This window comes from Monodelphis domestica, chromosome 3 (genome assembly GCF_027887165.1).
Source record: "Monodelphis domestica isolate mMonDom1 chromosome 3, mMonDom1.pri, whole genome shotgun sequence".
In the NCBI taxonomy this organism is placed as follows: Eukaryota; Metazoa; Chordata; class Mammalia; order Didelphimorphia; family Didelphidae; genus Monodelphis; species Monodelphis domestica.
In genome coordinates, this window is record NC_077229.1 from 150,646,086 (window position 1) to 150,665,040 (window position 18,955).

Below are 18,955 nucleotides of genomic sequence, written 5' to 3' on the forward strand. Positions count from 1 at the left end.
GTATTGCAGAAACTATAAAAAGAGATTTCCCTATGCCCAAGTCTTATGGGTTCAATGACCGATTGACAGGCTAGGAAATCTTTTATGTTCTTCCAAGAAACAAGAAAAAATAATTCCTCCTTTCTCCCTTAAGGATAATGATTGACCAATTGTGAACTGATAATGCAATTATGAATTTTCTGTGTAATATTAGTACTTGTGAAAAAATGGTTTATATTCAGAAGCCCACTGGTTTTACAGATATACACTTCCCTACCAATTCCCTTTTCTCTTATTGTTATTATCCACCTGGATCATAATTTCTACATCTCAGTACCAAGAAATTGTACTCCATCCAGGACATCTTGGGCTTTGATAGGTCAGTTTGAGTCTCATCTTACTTTGATTCAGGCCTTTATATCACTTCCCAATCATCTCTAGAACATGAATCTCCCCTCATCTCTACTCACACAATGACGGACTATAGTCATATAAAAATTTAGCTTCACCATTGAAACTTCTCTGGGCTCATTAAGCCATATTTGACTCTATCTTGACTGGATCTAAGCTTTCTTTTTATTTTCAAGCTATTCCTGTATCTTCTACAGTAAATGAGTAATCTCTCCCTACCCATGATATAACTGATATATATACAAAATTGCAACAAAGTGTGTGTGAAGCACAAATGCATGTACCCACATGTTTTACACATGTATATTTGTTTTTACAAATATAAAGGACAACTGTGGTATAAAGTAGAGAGCTTTCCTCAGAGTCAGAAAAAAACATGTATTCAAGACCTGTCTCTGATATAAACATATTTTATGACTCTGGACTAGTTATTTCTTCTTTCATATGCTAGGTAACTCTATAAGAGTATAAATTATACAGATATTCCTGATATGCATCATTAGAATATGTATCTTCATCTGAAACTTCCTTATATCAATGCCAAAGGACTACTTCTTATTTATATATTTTTTGAAACTTTACATCACAGATTACAAACTAGAAGGTACCTCAGAGGCATTATAATAAGTCTGTAGTAACAGATGAGGAAACTAAAACTTGCCACATTCATACAGACAATTGCTTTTTCTACTGTACTGTATAATATTCTGTGTGTGTGTGCATGCACTTGCACATGGTGGAAAGGAGGAGTTGCTGTTGAATTGTGAATATAAGAAAACATGTGCCGTAGCTTTAGGAGGATGAATATAGGTTCAGTGATGGTTTTTCCTCTAACTTGCGATTGAGGTAGGGAACTTTTGATGTGAAAATTGTCTCATCAGCCACAGAAATATTCCATTTCTAAGCAACTTCTAGCTCATGAGGACCATTTAGAAGGACAGGGCAAGGGAGGAGAAAGGGTTGGGGATCAGTTTTTCTATTTGACTTTCTGAAGATAAGGAAGACATGAGGAAGAGCAAAACTGTGAACTATCATTGACTCTAAATTCAGGTAGGAGGGGAGTGATTGACTTTTTTCTATTTCCTCTAGCTCCATTCCTTTTATATTTGACAATGTAGAGTTCTTTCTCTAAGATTCCAATCTGAAATTAATAATGGTAAAATTAACCTAAATTTTTGGTTAAGGAAACATTTTTATGGTCTGGAAACCTAGTATATCCATTATTTCTGTGGGAATTTTTTTTCAAAATATTGAACATTTCCAAGTTAAAAAAAAAAACTTGGGAAACCATCTCTTTTTTTCAAATTGGAGACTGCCTGTACTTTTGCACAGATGCAATGCTGACAAAGTAAAAAGGAGTTAATTGTGTAGGCAAGAATGAAAGAACAGATTTTAATATAATGCAGAGTATAACAATTTCCCAGCATCATTGCTTTTAAGGCTACATAGAGGCAACACAGTCTAGTGACTAAAGCATTTGATTAGGAATCTGGAGGCCCATGATTTTATTTTCAGTTTAAATTGTGATTTGCTTCATATCCTTGAACAAGTAAATTAATATGCCATTTTCACCATCTGTAAAAGAGGAGGAAATCAAAAATTGATTTGGAATAATTTGTGCATTCATCTGTAAATAAAATATTTTGTGAACATTAGCTAGAGGTTAAAGGTTCACTACAACTATTGATGCATAATCCCATATGCTATATTAACTACTACACCATGTAAGTTTTATTGGAGTGTGAGCCTTCTCTTTTTCTGAGGTTTAATCATAATAATCTTGTCCCAACAAACTTCAAAATTAACACATCATTATTAGTTCTCCACTCATACAGGTTTTAGTTAGGTGTTTGAAGCAAACTAAAGAGATTTACTGCTTGGTATTAGTTAGCAACTGAAGGAGACATCTTAATGGGCAAACACATTCAAACACAGATGTTCCCAAAGATAATCCCAGAGCTGAATCAATGAGAATCAATAAAGAAAAAAATGTTAGCCAGGTAGCAGGATAATATGTGCTGAAATAGTAGATGAATTTTGTAAGATGTATTCATTAGACATATGAAGATTTTATAACAGTAAAATATGTAAGTGGAAGATTAAAAAGGTGAAATTTCAATAATAGTAGAATCATATGAAAGATATTCACCTTGGAGCACATTCACTTATATTGGCATCTGCAAAGTATATGGGTAGTTAAATCAGGGGGTTTTAATTGATGAATTCTATTTCAAAACAACAGAGATGAGTAAACAAAAAAACCCAAAATGAAATATACTCCCTGAGAAGAATTAAACAAAACAATACAAGGATAATCCATCTTTACCATTCACTTTTGTGGTTTAATCTTTGTTAAAGAGAAGGTAGATGCTCCATGAATCTTTCTTTAGTGTGAGATAGGTCTTTCAAAAAATGATGAATATGGAAATATGTATTGTATGATAACACATGTACAACATATATTAGCTGCAATCTTAGTGAGGGGAAGGCAGAAGAAGGGAGAGAACATGGAACTCAAAATGTCAGAAAATTATGATTTAAAATTTATCAACATGTAATCTGGAAAAATTATAAAGAGAATCTATAGCCTGTGATTTAATTTGTTAAAGTAATGCCACTGTTATCTATTACATTTACTTGATTATTTTCTTGATAATTAATGTTCCCTTTATTTTATAATTGTAATCAGTGTGTAACTTGTTCTTTTAGATATGCATTTTTTCATTTGTTGGGCACAGAATTTGTTTCCAAGTTTTTGATGTTGCAAAAAATTATACTCTCTGTATATTTTTCCACAATCAAGCAAGGAAGAGTTTTTTAAGTGATTACGATGTTATAGGAAGGTCACTAAACACCAGGAGACAAAAGCAAAAATTTGGTTCCATTTCTCAGATACTTTTTTTTTTTAAACCCTTACCTTCTGTCTTGGAGTCAATATTGACTCCAAGGCAGAAGAGTGATAAGGGCTAGGCAATGTGGGTCAAGTGCCCAAAGTCACACAGCTGGGAAGTGTCTGAGGCCAGATTTGAACCTAGGACTCTAGATCTGGCTCTCAATCCACTGAGCTACCCAGCTGCCCCCTATTTCTCAGATTCTAATGAGAAAAGTAACATGGAAATAACCATTTACATACAAGTTATTTACAATATAAATAGAAGGTGATCTTAGAAGAAAAAACTAGCTATTATTACTGTTAGGCATAAACCTTATCATAGGATCTCTGATTCAAAAGTATGCATAATACAAAAACATTTACTATATATCTAAATTTGTTTTTTAAAAGATAGACTAATTCACAACATAAATAATTTTATTATCTCTTTTCCCACAGTTCATTCCCTTCTTCATCATCATGCTAATTGAATGCATTTAAAATAATCACAGAATTATATTTTTATTTTCTTATTTCCAACTTTGTCTAAATGATTTTGATTTTTTTTCCTTCAAAAACTGCCTTTTGATATCTTTTAACCACTTACCTATTAGAAACTGGCTCATATTTTGTAGATACTTAAAGTTATAATTTACAAAGATACTTAATAGAATAATTTTCCCAGTCTTTACCTCTTTTTTTTCCGGTTGCCTTCTATCTATACAAATTTTATTTGAAAATAGCTTCTATGTTTGTACTCTGCAAATAAACAATCTTTCTTGAAATTCCATTTTATTCTGCATATGTGTATGTATAATTCAGTTTTGTAGACTTGATTTCATTACTGTAGATAACTATTGTCATGAAATTCCCCTCAGAATTCTGGAATTTGTAAAAGGCATGAAAATTGAAACTTGCCTATATTCACTTAGTGAATATGTGGACAATTTAGGTATTGAACTTAGGTGTTCTTGACTCTAAGACTTTATTAAACCATACTAGTTTTCTAATTTAAATTTAGGTTAAATATATCTAATTATTTTAAAAGGATATAAAAATCAACTACTAAATAATTTTTATAATAAGTTTTTTTTTATTTTGGGGTCAATACAAATTTAAAATATTTGTTTCCTGATATTTTTCAATCAGTGTTCTCGCTTTCCCTCTAACTCCTGACCTTCCCCAAGAAGGCAGGTAGTATGATAAGTTACACATATAATATCATAAATTATGTGAAAGAAGACACAAATTACTTAAACTAGAGAAAAATCCATGGAGGAAAAAATAAGGAAGAGTATGTTCTATTTGCATTCACACTCCATCTGCTCTTTCTAGGCATTAGGTATTTTTTTGTTATGAGTCTTTTGGAATTGTCCTGTATGTTGTCTTGTTGATTATATTTAAGTCATTCATACTTGGTTATCATGCATTTTATTGTTACTAGGTACAATATTCGTCTTGTTCTGTCACTTCATTTTATGATATTTTGTATAATTATTTCCAGATATTTTTGTAATCAACTTGTCATGAGAATATTTCTTTACAAGCATACACCACAACTTGCTTGGCTATTCCCCAGTTAATGGACTTCTTTTCCATTTCTAATTATTTGACACAAAGATATGCTATCAATATTTTTTTATGGGCAGTTTTTTCCTGACTTTATCACTTTAGGATGCAGACCTAGTAGTGGCATTGCTAAGTCAAAAGATATGTACAGTTTCATGGCCTTTTGATTTTATTCCAGATTGTTCTCCAGAATGATTGTATCAGTTCGCAGCTCTATCAGCAATGTATTCATTTCACAATTGTTCTTAATCTCTTACATTTATATTTTTTCTTATTTTCATTACATTTCTTTTCTTTTTTCTTTTTTCCTTCCTTCCTTCCTTCCTTCCTTCCTTCCTTCCTTCCTTCCTTCCTTCCTTCCTTCCTTCCTTCCTTCCTTCCTTCCTTCCTTCCTTCCTTCCTTCCTTTCTTTCTTTCTTTCTTTCTTTCTTTCTTTCTTTCTTTCTTTCTTTCTTTCTTTCTTTCTTTCTTTCTTTCTTTCTTTCTTTCTTTCTTTCTTTCTTTCTTTCTTTCTTTCTTTCTTTCTTTCTTCCTTTCTTCCTTTCTTCCTTTTTTCCTTCCTTCCTTTCTTTCTTTTTTCCTTCCTTCCTTCCTTTCTTTCTTTCCATATTATATCCAGTCTCATGGGTTTAAGGTGATGAGTCAGAATTGTTTTAAGTTGTATTTCTCTAATCAATAATTATGTGGAGCATTTCTTCAAATGAATAATGATAGTTTTAATTTATTTATCTAAGAATTACCTACCTATTTTCATATCCTTTGGCCTTTTGCCAATCAGGAAATGCTTTGCATTCCTATAAATAAGCCTCCATTTTTTATATACTGGTGAAATAAAGCCATTTCAGAGAGACTTTCCATAATATTTTTGTGTCTTGCTTTAACAAAAGTTCTTCCCTTATCCATAGGTCTCCTATGACAACTAATTTTTGTTCCTCTAATTTGTTTATGGTATCACCCTTTATTTCTAAATTATGTATCCTTTTTACTTTACTTCATTATATTGCCTGAAGTGTTGGTCTATGTCTAATTTTGCCATACTGTTTTCCAGTTTTCCCAGAAGGTTTTTGTCAAATACAATGTTCTTTCAAGACCTATACCCTAAGGTTTTTAAAATAAAAATAGGTCATTATGGTCATTTATCATGTTGAGTAGCTAATCTATTCCATTGGTCCTCCACTTTATTTGTTAGCTAGTCCCAGGCTGTTCTTATAGTTGATACTTATTTTATTTCATTAATTCCCTTGATATTCTAGGTTTTTTTGTACTTCAAGATGAATTTTGTTATTATTTTTTCTCTATGACAATTTTTGCACAATTTGATTGGTATGTCACTGAATAAGTAAATTAATTAAGAATTGTCATTTTTTATATTGTATCAGCCTATCCATGAGAAATTAATATTTTCCAAATTGTTTTAGATCTGCTCACTCTTTATTTATATGAAATTAGCATTTAAAGATTAAAAGTGTCTCAGGTATTGCTTTTGCTACATTCCCCGAATTCTGTCCTTGTTGTCATTCTCTTTAATGTAACTGTTGACTGCTTCTAAAATTTGTTCTTTGATCCACTAATTCTTTATTATAAGATTATTTAATTTCCAATTAATTTTAGTTCTTTTTTTTCTCCTGGCATTATCTATCTCATATAATTTGAATAGCATTATCATCTGAAAAGAATACATTTCATATTTTTTTTATTTTTCTCCATTTGATTTTGAGGCTCATATATCTTATTATGTAATCAATTTTGAAAAAGGTGACATGTACTGCTGAGGGGAAAAAAAAGTAAATTACTTTCTATCTCCATTCAGTTTTCTCCAGACTTCCATCCAGTCTAAATTTTCTCAAATCCTATTTGACTCCTTAATTTCTTTCTCTTTTTTATTTTGATTTATCTAATTCTGAGAGGAGGAGGTTAATGTCTCTTACTAATATGGTTTTGTTATGTTTATTCTTGTACCCTTTTGTAGTTATTTCTATAGGAATTTTGTTGCAATGACATTTGGTGCATATGTTTAATATTGTTATTACTTCATAGTTTATAGTTTCTTTTATTAATATACAATTTCCTTCCTAATGTCTTTTAATTAGATCACTTTTCACTTTTGCTTTCTCTGAGATCATGATTGTTATTCCTGATTTTTCACTTTAGCTAAAACATAGTAAATTTTGCTCCATAGCTTTTCTTGTGTGTCTTCCTGCTTTAAATGAGTTCCTTATAGAAAACATATTGTGGGATTCTGTCTTTCATCTATGAGTATCTTCTTCCATCATATTCACATTCACAGTTATGACTAGTAACTTTGTGTTTTCTTCCATCTTTTTTTTTTATCTGCTAATTTTCTTCTCTTTCTCTCCTTTCAGCCTTTACCTGTTCAGAAATATTTTTGCTTTCATTCATCTTCTTCATTGAGTTCTCCCTCTTATTTGTCTTCTTCCTCTTTTGTTCCTTCTCCCCTTCTTACTTCCCTTTTGGGCAAGATAGGTTTCTATACCTATCTGAGTATGGATGCTGTTGCCATTTTGTGCCAATTTAATGAGAATAAAGTTCTAGAATTGCCCACCTTCTCCATCCTCCATTCATGTGTGATGATTCTTACATATATTCTCATACGAGACAATTAATCACCCAAACTTTTTTTTCCTTTTCTCTTTTCCCAATGTATTCTTCTTTCATATCCTTTGATTTTTTCAAATATCATCCCTTGAGATTTAACTTACTCTATGCTCTCTCTCTCTCTCTCTCTCTCTCTCTCTCTCTCTCTCTCTCTCTCTATATATATATATATATATATATATATATATATATATATATAGCTCCTATTCATTGCCCTAAGACAAAGATCTTAATTATCTTTAGCACCTTAAGAATTCTAAGGTTGTATGTATCTTAGGTATGTCAAGTTTCATAGATATTTTAAGCATCTTAGTTATCACCTTCTTTCTAGAAATATGATCTATTTAACCTCATTGTTTCTCTTGTTTACTTTAAGTATAATAAATACTTTAGGTATCTCTTTAGACTGGACCATATAGGCCTAATTTGCCCTACTGCTGCTTGTTCTATATTTTAATGGTATTGTCATTTATCCTGTTGTGGTTCAACCAATATGGCTGTTTCTTTCCACTGCTGCTTGTCCTATGTCTCATCTTAGTTCTACTGAGACTCTGCTGCCTGTGCTCTTTCCCCTACCATTAGAGCTGCATTGCATCTGAGTTCTGCTCTGACTTTTTCTGTGCTCTCTTTTCAAATCCTATTGAAATGAGTCTTCATGCTGCCTCTCCACCTTCTGCAGGTCTGCAACACTACTTCAATCCCTCTTCAATAATTTTGCCACTCTTGTATTTGTTTTCAGCCATTATTGCTCTTCTGTGGTCCATTGGAGAGTGGATGGCAGGCTTTGAGTGTTTCTTACTTCACCATCTTGGCCTGGTATATTTGCATCTATTAAATATTTATTATGTAGATATTTTTGCATTTCAAAAACTTCCTTAAAGTACTCATTTGAGAGGTCCCCTATTATATACAGTTACTATTGTTACTATTTCATTATCTAAGGATTCATTAAACAAAAAGTAGTTTCCTTATTTATCTTTCTCAATGATAAATATCCCTAACTTAGAAGAGTGTTCTTAACTTGCTCATTGATGCAAAACCCTGCATTATTTGCATTAATACTTTTTTACTATCCTTATTTTTTATTATAATATTTCTCCTAAATTATGTCAATATAATTGATTTTTAGTTTTTTGATATTTTGCCATCTGTATTCTCTACCTCTCTCCAACTCCCAAGAAGGGAGGTAATATGCTATAGGTTGTACATATACTGCCATTTAATAAATATTTCCATGTTCATTATATTCTGAAAGCAAACACATTGCTACACTAGAGAAGAGTTTGAGGAGGAAATAAAGTAAAGAATGACATTTTTCATTTTGTATTTGGACTCTATTTCTTCTATAATGTTGGATATCCTTTTTGTTTATCATGAATTTCTTGAAGTTGTACTGGATCCTTTCCTTGATAATAGTTAAGTCATTCATAGTTGATCATCATGCTTTATTGTTGTTACATTGTACATTATTTTCCTGGTTCAGCTCACTTCACTTTGCACCACAATATAAATCTTTCCAGATTTTTATGTGATCTTCTTGTTTGTCATTTCTTATTGCACAATAGTATACCATTACAAGCATATACTACAAATTATTCAGCCATTCCCCTTTTGATGGACAACCTTTCAGTTTCCAGTTCTTTGCCACTACAAAAAGAGTTACTATCAAAATGTTTGTATAGGTAGGTTTTCACCCCCTATCTTTAATCTCATTGATATACAGAACTAGAAGTTGTACTACTAGGTCAATGGGTATGTAAGTTTGATAGTCTTTTGGGCATGATTTCAAATTACTCTCCAAAATGATTCTCAGTTCATAGTTCCACCAGCAGTGTATTAGCATCACAATTTTCCACATCCCTTATATCATTTATCATTTTCCTTTTTTTGACATGTTATCCAATCTGATGAATGGTATGCATTAATTTTTATATGTGTGAGTGCATGTGTGTATATATACACACATAAATCTTTGTTGTTTTGGCTAAAGAATTATCTGCTTTTTTGATAATTAGTAATTGAAGTTTCTGAGTTCATTAAATTTTGGCATGTGCTTTTTATAGTCTCTGGTATGTTTTACTTATCTATTTTTTGCCATTTTTTCATATCTTAAGATTTTTTTATTGTATATTGTAAACCTTAAAATTTCTTAGACTTATGAATGTTGGAAATTTCACCATTGGGAAATTCCATACTTGAAAAAAATTCCTACTGATAGTAAGAACTCTATTGGAATGTGAAACTCCTTGGCATGGGAGGTCCTTCTCCTCCCTACTTAAGACTACTTTAGGACAGAAACCTTTTGCTAAACAATGGAAAGAGCTTTGACCTATGCTTAAGCATAGAACAGGATGTTCTTTGAGTCATGATTGATTTTAGAATTGATACAATAGAGATACTTGGAATGACAGAACCAGGTCTTGGAACTTACAATCTCCACCCTACTCAGAGTAACAGGATTTAGGAAGGGCTGCAACAAAGATCAAGATTTAATTATTTGAGAATATGACCTTCAACAGACATGTGCAAAGGAAACAGACCTCTGGGGGGTCCTGGGTTAAGCTAGAGCCACCATTGGCACAGGGGAGACATGGACAGTGATTGGTAGATGTGAGAACTGAGGGGAGGGAACTTAGATGGTTTCCTTAAAGATAGCGGGGTCTGAGGGCTGGAGAGAGGTGGCTCAGAAGGAGGTTTTGCTCAGAGGAGGTTTTGCTCAGAGGAGGTTTTGCTCTGAAAGAGTCTGAGAGGAGAGAGGTCCTGGAGGGAGAGCTCCTGGAGAGGTCTGAGAGGAGGGCTTGCTCTGAAGGAGGCTGGAGGTGGAGGCCCCTGAGACTGTTTCTCCATTTTGGTCACGTGAGTGATAGGGACTGATCTCTTTTCTTTGCCTCAGCTATCTAAGGGCTTGGGCCTTTGGCCCAGCCTAAGCAGAGGGGGTATTTAAGCCCTATTCCCTTCTCCTTCTCTCCCTTTCTCTCTCTCTCTCCCTCTCTCTCTCTCTCTCTCTCTCTCTCTCTCTCTCTCTCTCTCTCTCTCTCTCTAATACCTTTCTTCCTCCTGTTTGTAATTAAAAACTCCATAAAAGGTTGACTGCTGACTTGAGTTTTCATTTAGGAATTACATAGCTGAATTCCTTGGCAACCTTAAATTAATATATATCAGTCTTTTAAAGTGATTTCCATGTCACAATATGCTATGAAATAGCTAAACAAATCAAGAACTCAAAGCACCCCAACTTAACACTGAGTAAGAGAATTCATGAGTCATTTATTAGAGGAAGTTCATACCTCCAAAGGCTACTGCCACCCTGTTCCCTTGGGCATTGCTAGGCAAATTGAAAGACTGCAATTGATTCTCATAAAGTGGGGAAGGGACAAGATGTAATGTGGTAAAAGGACTATAAAAGTCCTGAACTTTCTGTCCAAGAGACTTATCCTTTGAATTTCTTCTTCTTTGGAGTTTGTCTTTGGAGACTCTGCATCAGTGAGCTATACTGAAGGAGGAGACTCTTTCCCTGGATCCTGCATCAGCTTGCTGGGTGAGTAGCTAGCCTTCCTTTCCTGGCTTCTGAAGAGATTGGTTCTGGAGAGGTCTGCCTTTCCTGGAGGAGGCTACATTGGTGGAACCCTTACTGAAGACACCACAAGGACTCCTGGTTTAAGAGACTACCATGACTCCATATGGAGATCAGGACTTGAGAGCCCTTGCCTGGTGGTGAGCTGACTTCTTCAGACAGAAATTATAGGGTATCTACCTAGGCAATACTTTCTAATTCCTTCCTACATTTCTCTTTGTTACTATATCTCTATTAAACTAAATTGTTAACAGCAGCTAACAGACTCATGACTTAAGAGTTAATTTTTTAAATTGGTCATCACAATATTACTTTAGAACTTTCATATTTAGCATAAAAACCTAAATTTTAAATTCTTACACAGTTTTAATTGCTTCTATTACATTTCTAAAACTCTCTCAATTGCATTGTAAAAAGAATAATTTGTCATTTGTTCAACATTTTTCTTTCATATGCATTATTCTATTTTTAAGAAAATTTACAATGGCTTAACATTTTCAACTGACTGGCCTATACTCATTTTCCCCTTTTGCATGTGCTTCTTTCATCATTTTAATTTCCATCATTTTTAATGAGATTCCCTTGTTTTTCATATTAAATTTATAAGCCACTATTAAAGTTCTTGTGTCAGACAATATTATTTCTCAGGACATATTAGTCTTATAGCACTTTTTAAAAAATTTTGTCTTCCTTTTTTCAATTTTGTTTGCATTGTATTAGATTCTTTTTCATGAGGAGATATTTTGAATTTTTTTTCCAATCTCACATAGAAGCAATTTTTGACAAATGCTTTATGACATTATGATTTCAGATTTTTCTCCTTCTGTCTCTTCCTTATTTCTTTCTAAGACAGTAAGTTATTTAATATGTTATATCAGTATTTTTGTGCAATACATATTTTCATATTCACATTGTGATAAAAGAAATATCATATATATAGTAAAAAAAATCATGAAGGAAATAAAGTTGAAGATAGAATGCTTTGACCCATAATCAAAATGGTTAAGAATGGTACATTTAGATGTGCATTTGGATTCTATTATTTCCTTCTATGCTGCTGGAAACTTGGGGGAGGGGCATAAGTCTCTTAGAGTTAACCTGGATCCTTGCCTTTTTGATAATAGTTGAGTAATTCACATATAATAATTGCACATTATCCTTTTTTGATTGTGGATAGCATTTTTCATCATGTGTCCCTTGTGGTTATCTTTGAAATTTGCTTTGCTGATAATGGTCTAGTCCTCCAGTTGATTACAAATTAAAATTTCTGTTACTATAAATACATTTTCCTTGTATTCCTCACATCACTTTCCATTTCTTCACAATAAGCCTTTCTGTGATTCTCTGAACTCATCCTTTTGGTCATTTCTTACCTTACAATTGATCCCATCACAATCATATACCAAAACTGGTTCATCCATTCACCAAGCAATAGACAACCCTTCAGTTTCCTTGTCTTTGCCACTACAAAAGGAGCTAGAAACATATTTTGATACCAGTAGATCCTTTTCCCTTATCTCTAAACTTTTTGGTATACAGACCTAGTGGTTGAATTAATGAGTAAAAGGCTATGCATGTTTTATGGCCCTTTGAAGAAAGTCCATATTGCTATCAAGAATAGGTGTATCAATGCACAGTTCCACTAACAGTGTATTAGTGCCCCAATTTTTTCATATCCTCTCTAACATTTGGTCATGTTAGCTAATCAGATAGGTCTGAAATGACATCTCAAGATTGTTCAAATTTGCATTACTCTAATCAATATTGATTTGAAGTATTTTTTCATATGATCATATTTTTAATTTCTTCAGCTTAGAACTGTTTATTCATATCCTTTGACAGTTTTCTAAATGGGGGGTTGTTTCATTCTTATGCATTTAACTCAGATCTCTATATTATTTGAGAAATGAGATATTCCTCAGAGACACTTGCAATAGAATTTTCTCCAATTTTCCCCCTGATAATCTTGATTGCATTTGTTTGATTTTTATAGAAACTTTAAAATATAATGTAGTCAAAATGATTATTTTCATTTTTCATAATAGTCTCTATGTCTTGTCTGGTCACAAATTCTTCCCTTATCCATGAGTCAGATAGATAAACTTCTCCATGCTCCCTTAATTTGTCTATGGAATCACCCTTCACTTCTATATCAAGAATGCATCTTGACTTAATCATGGTATATTCAATGAGATATTGTACTGCCTCTAGGTTCTGACATATTATTTTCCAGTTTTTATCAAATAGTGAGTTCTTTCTCCCAAACTTGGATCTTTGTATTCATTGAACATTGGTTGCTATGGATAATAAATACCAGGTGTTGATTACCTAATCTATTCCATTAATACACTATTTCTTAGCCAATACCTGATTGTTCCATTGATTGCTGCCTTATAGTATAGTTTGAAATCTGGTATATCTACGAATTCTTCTTCCATATGTTTTCATTGATTCCCTAGATATGCTTATGATTTTGTTCTTACAGATGGATTTTGTTGTTTTTTTTTAGTTTTATGAAATAATTTTGGTAGTTTGGTTTGGCCTTGAATAGGTAAATGATTTTAGATATGATTACTATTTTAATTATATTGGCTTGATCTGTCCATGAACATTTAATGTTTTTCCAATTTTTTAGGTCTGACATTATTTGTATAAAAAGCATTTTCTAAATAAGTTCATTCATTTGGTAGATTTGTTTGGTTGATATTTTATATTGTTTAGAGTTATCTTAATGGAATTTCCTTGTCTATCTTTTGCCATTGGACTTTGTTGTAGTAAATGGAAATGCTAGTTATTTTTATATGGGTTCATTTTATGTCCTGCTGATTTAATAAATTTGTTAATTATTTTGATTTTTTTTTCATTCTCTAGTATTCTCTAGGAATACCTTCATATCATCTGCAAAGATTAATTTATGATTTATGAATTACTTTTACAATGTTATCACATTTTAGCCTCCAACAACCCTGGGATTTAGATGCTGTTATTCTTTTTACTTTATAGCTTATGAGATATATTAATGACTTGTCTAAATATAAAATCCGAGACTGGATTTGAACTTAGTTCTTTCTGATTCCAGTTCTAGCATTCAATCCTCTAGGCCACCTTGCTACCTTCAATCCTTTTACAAAGAACTGTAGGAAACAGTTCAGCTCATGTTTCTTTTTGAAATTAAAACAACAACAACAACAACATGATATATCTATATATAATTTAACAAAGATTGTAGTGTGTAAACCTCAAATTTCCTTAGACTTATAATTGTTGAAAATTTCACCATTGGGATATTTCATACTTGGAAAATTTCTTACTGATAGTCTATTGGAATGGGAACTCCATTGGCAAGGGAGGTTCCTTCTCTTCCCTTCTTAAGATTACTTTAGGACAGAAACCCTTTGCTGAACAATGGAAAGAACTTTGACCTATGCTTAAGCATAGAACAGGAATTTCTTTGAGTCTTGATTGATTTTAGAATTGATACAATGGAGATACTCCACCCTATTCAGTCCTAATAGGATTGAGTAAGGGCTGCAGCCTAGATCAAAATTTAATTATTTCTAAATCTCTACCATACTCAAGTTAACAGGATTTAGAAAGGGCTGTAACAAAGGAGTAAAGATTTAATCATTTGAAAAATATGACCTTCAACAGACATGTGCAAAAGCCAGAAACCTCTGGGCAGTCCTGGGTTAAGCGAGAGCCTCCATTGACAGGGAAATTGATGAAGAGTGATTGGTAGATGTGAGGACTGAGGGGAGGCAACTTGGATGGTGTCCTTAAAGATAGGAGGGTCTGGAGACTGGAGGGGGGTGGTTGAGTTTTTTGGTCGGTGTGGTTCCTGGTCTCTGGGGAAGCTTGCTCTGAAGGAAGTTGAAGGTGGGGGCCTCTGAGACTGTTTCTCCATTTTGGGCATGTGAGTAATAGGGACTGATCTCTTTTCTTTGCCCCAGCTATCTAAGGGCTTGGGCCTTTTGGCCCAGCCTAAACAGAAGGGGTATTTAAGCCCTATTCCCTTCTCTCCCCTTTCTCTCTCTATATATATATCTCTAATTCCTTTCTTACTCCTATTGTAATTAAACTCCAAAAAAGGCTGACGGCTGACTTGAGTTTTTCATTTAGGAATTACATAGCTGATTCCTGGGCGACCTTAAATTAATATATATCAGTCTTTTAAAGTGATTCCCTTGTAACAAGTGTAACAACTTTAGAAAGTATGATTAGCTGTTTAAAAGTCTTAGCTCAAGAATAACATTGCCTCAAACCTATACCCTGAGAATGTATGACTGAACAAAACATTTTAGTTGTTAAGGCTTTATTATTTGATTTATTTAAACTGGAAATACAAATCATCACCATTTTAATGGGATTCTTTTTCCTACTTAGATTCAGAGATGGAACTTTGGAACCAGATACTAGGTATGACCCTTTCTATTCCTTTTCCAATGTCTTTTGAAAATTTCAGATGGGTAATTAACATGGCCTAGGCCAGCTGCCATGAAAGAGTGGGAAGAAAAAAGAGAAATGGATAGATATTAGTGCCTATATAGTGCCTCAGTGGACTCCAAGGTGCTGACTGAGCAGAGAACTTACACCATCTGGACACTGGGAATGGGAAAGAAAGAAATGGATGTTCTCATGATTATACAGTTAGGTATGGGAAACAAACTTTGTAATTAATCAAAATGAATAGAGGCACTCCCATGATTGTTGGAGGGAGCTCAATATTAAGGAGAAATCCATAAGACCTAATTGTAAAGAGTCAAATTTCAGAAAGCACAGAGATGTTCTAGCACTGAAACTGCCCAAGAAAAAGTCAAAACTCTAGGGTAATTCCCTTAAGATTCAGAGAGTAAGGATAGTGTGATTGAACATACCAAAGGAGAACTAATAATACAGAGGAAGATCAAAACACCTGCCAGGAATGGAAGCAGTGGTGACAGTAGCCTGTAAGAAATTGAAAAAGCAAAATTATGGAGTATTTGAATGAAAAAGACCCTGAAGAAAAAACAACTGGTAGAGATCAATATCCTGAGGAGACAACAGAGAAATAGCAGGAAGAAAAACTGTGCCATTATGAAGGGTTAAACCTATGTTCTTATTCTTTTATAGGAATCACTGGGGAAGCTCTTCAAATATTGAGGAATATACAATTCTTTGAGCAAGGCACACAAAGGGGAACAACAGTGGAAATTTGTTTTGCTTTCTTGTTTTTGAATCTATGTGATCCGATGCATATTTCCACCACCTCCCCTCATTGTTTAGTTCCCTCTCCTCTTTCTTCTATATTTTCTTACTTGGTGATCTCCTCTTCTCCCATGGATTAAATTGCAATCTCTCTACTGATAAATCTCAGATCTATGGATCCAATTTTAGACTAAAACATGTGGATTTGGATTTCTGAAATCCAGTTCCATTTCAACTTCCTACTGGATGTTGTGCACTCTATATCCCATTAGTAACTCAAACTTAACATATCAGAAATACTTCATTAGTTTTCTGCCAAAATTTATCTGTCTTGTAAACTCCATCTGTCTTTTTTATTTTCTTTTTAGTCAAAGATTCCCCCATCCTTCCAGTCCTAGGTTTGAAATTTTAGTGTAATCCAAAACTTTTTCATAACCACCCAAAATAGTGAATTTCTTTTCAAGTCATATAGTTTGCTTCTAAATCATATTTTACTCATACTCATGTTTGTCTCCCTACACTCAGAAGTCACCATTCCAGTTAATGTTTTCATTATTTATCACCTGGAATTTTGTAATATCAATCTAATTAGAATCCCTACTTCATCTCTACCTTCACTAATTCATTTTTCCACATAGCCATCAAAGTGATTTTCCTAAAGCACAGGTCATAGCTTGATCCTACCCTATTCAAAATACTTAGAGTTTCTATATTTCCATTAAGACAAATATAAATTTATATTAGACAATTAAAGTCCTTTACAGTCTCTTGTCATCCTACAATTTTGCTTCAATAATCTACCATCCATCTAAGATCTCCTTCATTTGGTTCATTACAGAAAAACCTTTGGTTTATATTTTCTTGACTTTGTACTAACTCTTTTAAATGCATGAAATATATACTATCTTTCCATGACTGCCTCTTGAATTCTCTGTTTTCCTTCCAAAATTAACTCAAGCATCATCTTCAGTGTGATGTTTTTCTCACCCTCCCACCCACTATTGTATCAAATCTACCTTTGCAAGATTATCATTTATGTGTATTGTAAATGCTTTGAATATAACTATTGTAAGCCTGGAAAAACACAGAACCACTAAAATATTTAGCAAAATCAATTTTTTTATCAGGAAAGAGATCAGTCCATAATAATCAGCTGCTACTCAGAGCCAAACACCGAATACTACAGAGTCAAAACCCTGGGACTCTGAGGACAATATCTCTGAAAGGATCACTGTGCTAGATGATTCTCTAAAGAATAATACAACAAAGGGATCTTATATATCTTTTGTGGAATTAAGCACACCAAACAAACACTGGCAAGTGGTAAGCAGGCTTGGGAAAGAGGCCATAGCCAGAGGTTGGGGTATCAGGGAGGGGTCTACTAAAATGGATACTAAAAGATGGTTTCTGCATGGGTGTTGGTCTTCTTGGGAAAGAAATTCTAATATGAAGGGGGAGATTTCTAAGACTAAAAGGGTGACTGAGCATTTGAGCATTTATATTACTCCTATTCAGAACATGTAATAGGTGCTGGGAAATCCCTTATTCATTCTAAGACAAAGTCTCTTTGGAACTTCCCTTAAAGTAAATTGCCAAGGGAAATGGGCTAACTTGGAGCTTCCAGAATTCACAATGACACTATATACATACATTTTGTCCATCTCATGAGAATGTAAGCCTCAAATTTGAGGATTGTTTTATTTCTATATTCATTGTCCTAACACAGAGTCTATGCACTTTTAGGGGGTACAATGTTTTTTAATTAATTAATATCTTGTGAATATAAGGCATATATAAGGAATATAAGAAAGCTAGCAATAATGATGAGAAAATGCAAGATCCTGGGGTTTCAAGATATGGGGAAAATATCCAAAAGAAGAATGTATATAGAGTACCAAAATTCAATCAGGACATTTTTCTCAGGAGAGAGTCTTTGTCACATAGAGTATAGATGCAGGGTATAAAAAAGTCAGGGATATTAGGTTTTCAACTTGGGTTTTTTCACATTAGGTTTTTAATTTGTTTTAGATAAGGAAGGATGACTTTTTTAGAGTGAAACTTATTTTTTCTATAAAAAGATATAATAAATAGGTTTACATTATATATGACCCAATTACTAGCATAGATGAAGTTTTTTTCAGGAAATTTCTTTTATTATTACTAAAAAACAAATCTATATGATGTAATAATTAACTAAATTTTCTTTTTTTCTTTTCTTTTTTTTCCTCAACATGTAAAAAGTTTCACCATTTTAAAAAGAATTTGAGACCCATATCATTTTCCTCTCTCCATGCCACTCTCTGAGATAGTAAGCAATCTGATGTATACTTTACTTGTGCTATCATGTAAAACATTTTCCATATTAATCATTTTGTAGAAAGAAATTCAAACAAAAACTAAGGAAGAAAGTGGAAAAAATGTTTGTTATGTTCTTCATTCAGACTCCACTGGTTCTTCTTCTGGAAGCAGATGGCAGATTTGTTTTTAAAAATCATGTGTCCTTGGGATTGTTTTGGATCATTGCATTGCTGAGAATAGCTATTTATGAACAATTTTTCATTGTACAGTATTCCCATCACTGTACTGTATATAGTGTATGTTCTGTATACAGTACTGGTTCTGCTTACTTCACTCTACTTCAGTTTTGTATAAGTCTTTCCAGATTTTTCTGAGCTTCTGATGCTTGTCATGATTACATCACAATGGAATTCCATTACAATCATATTTTATAATTTACTTATCCATTTCCC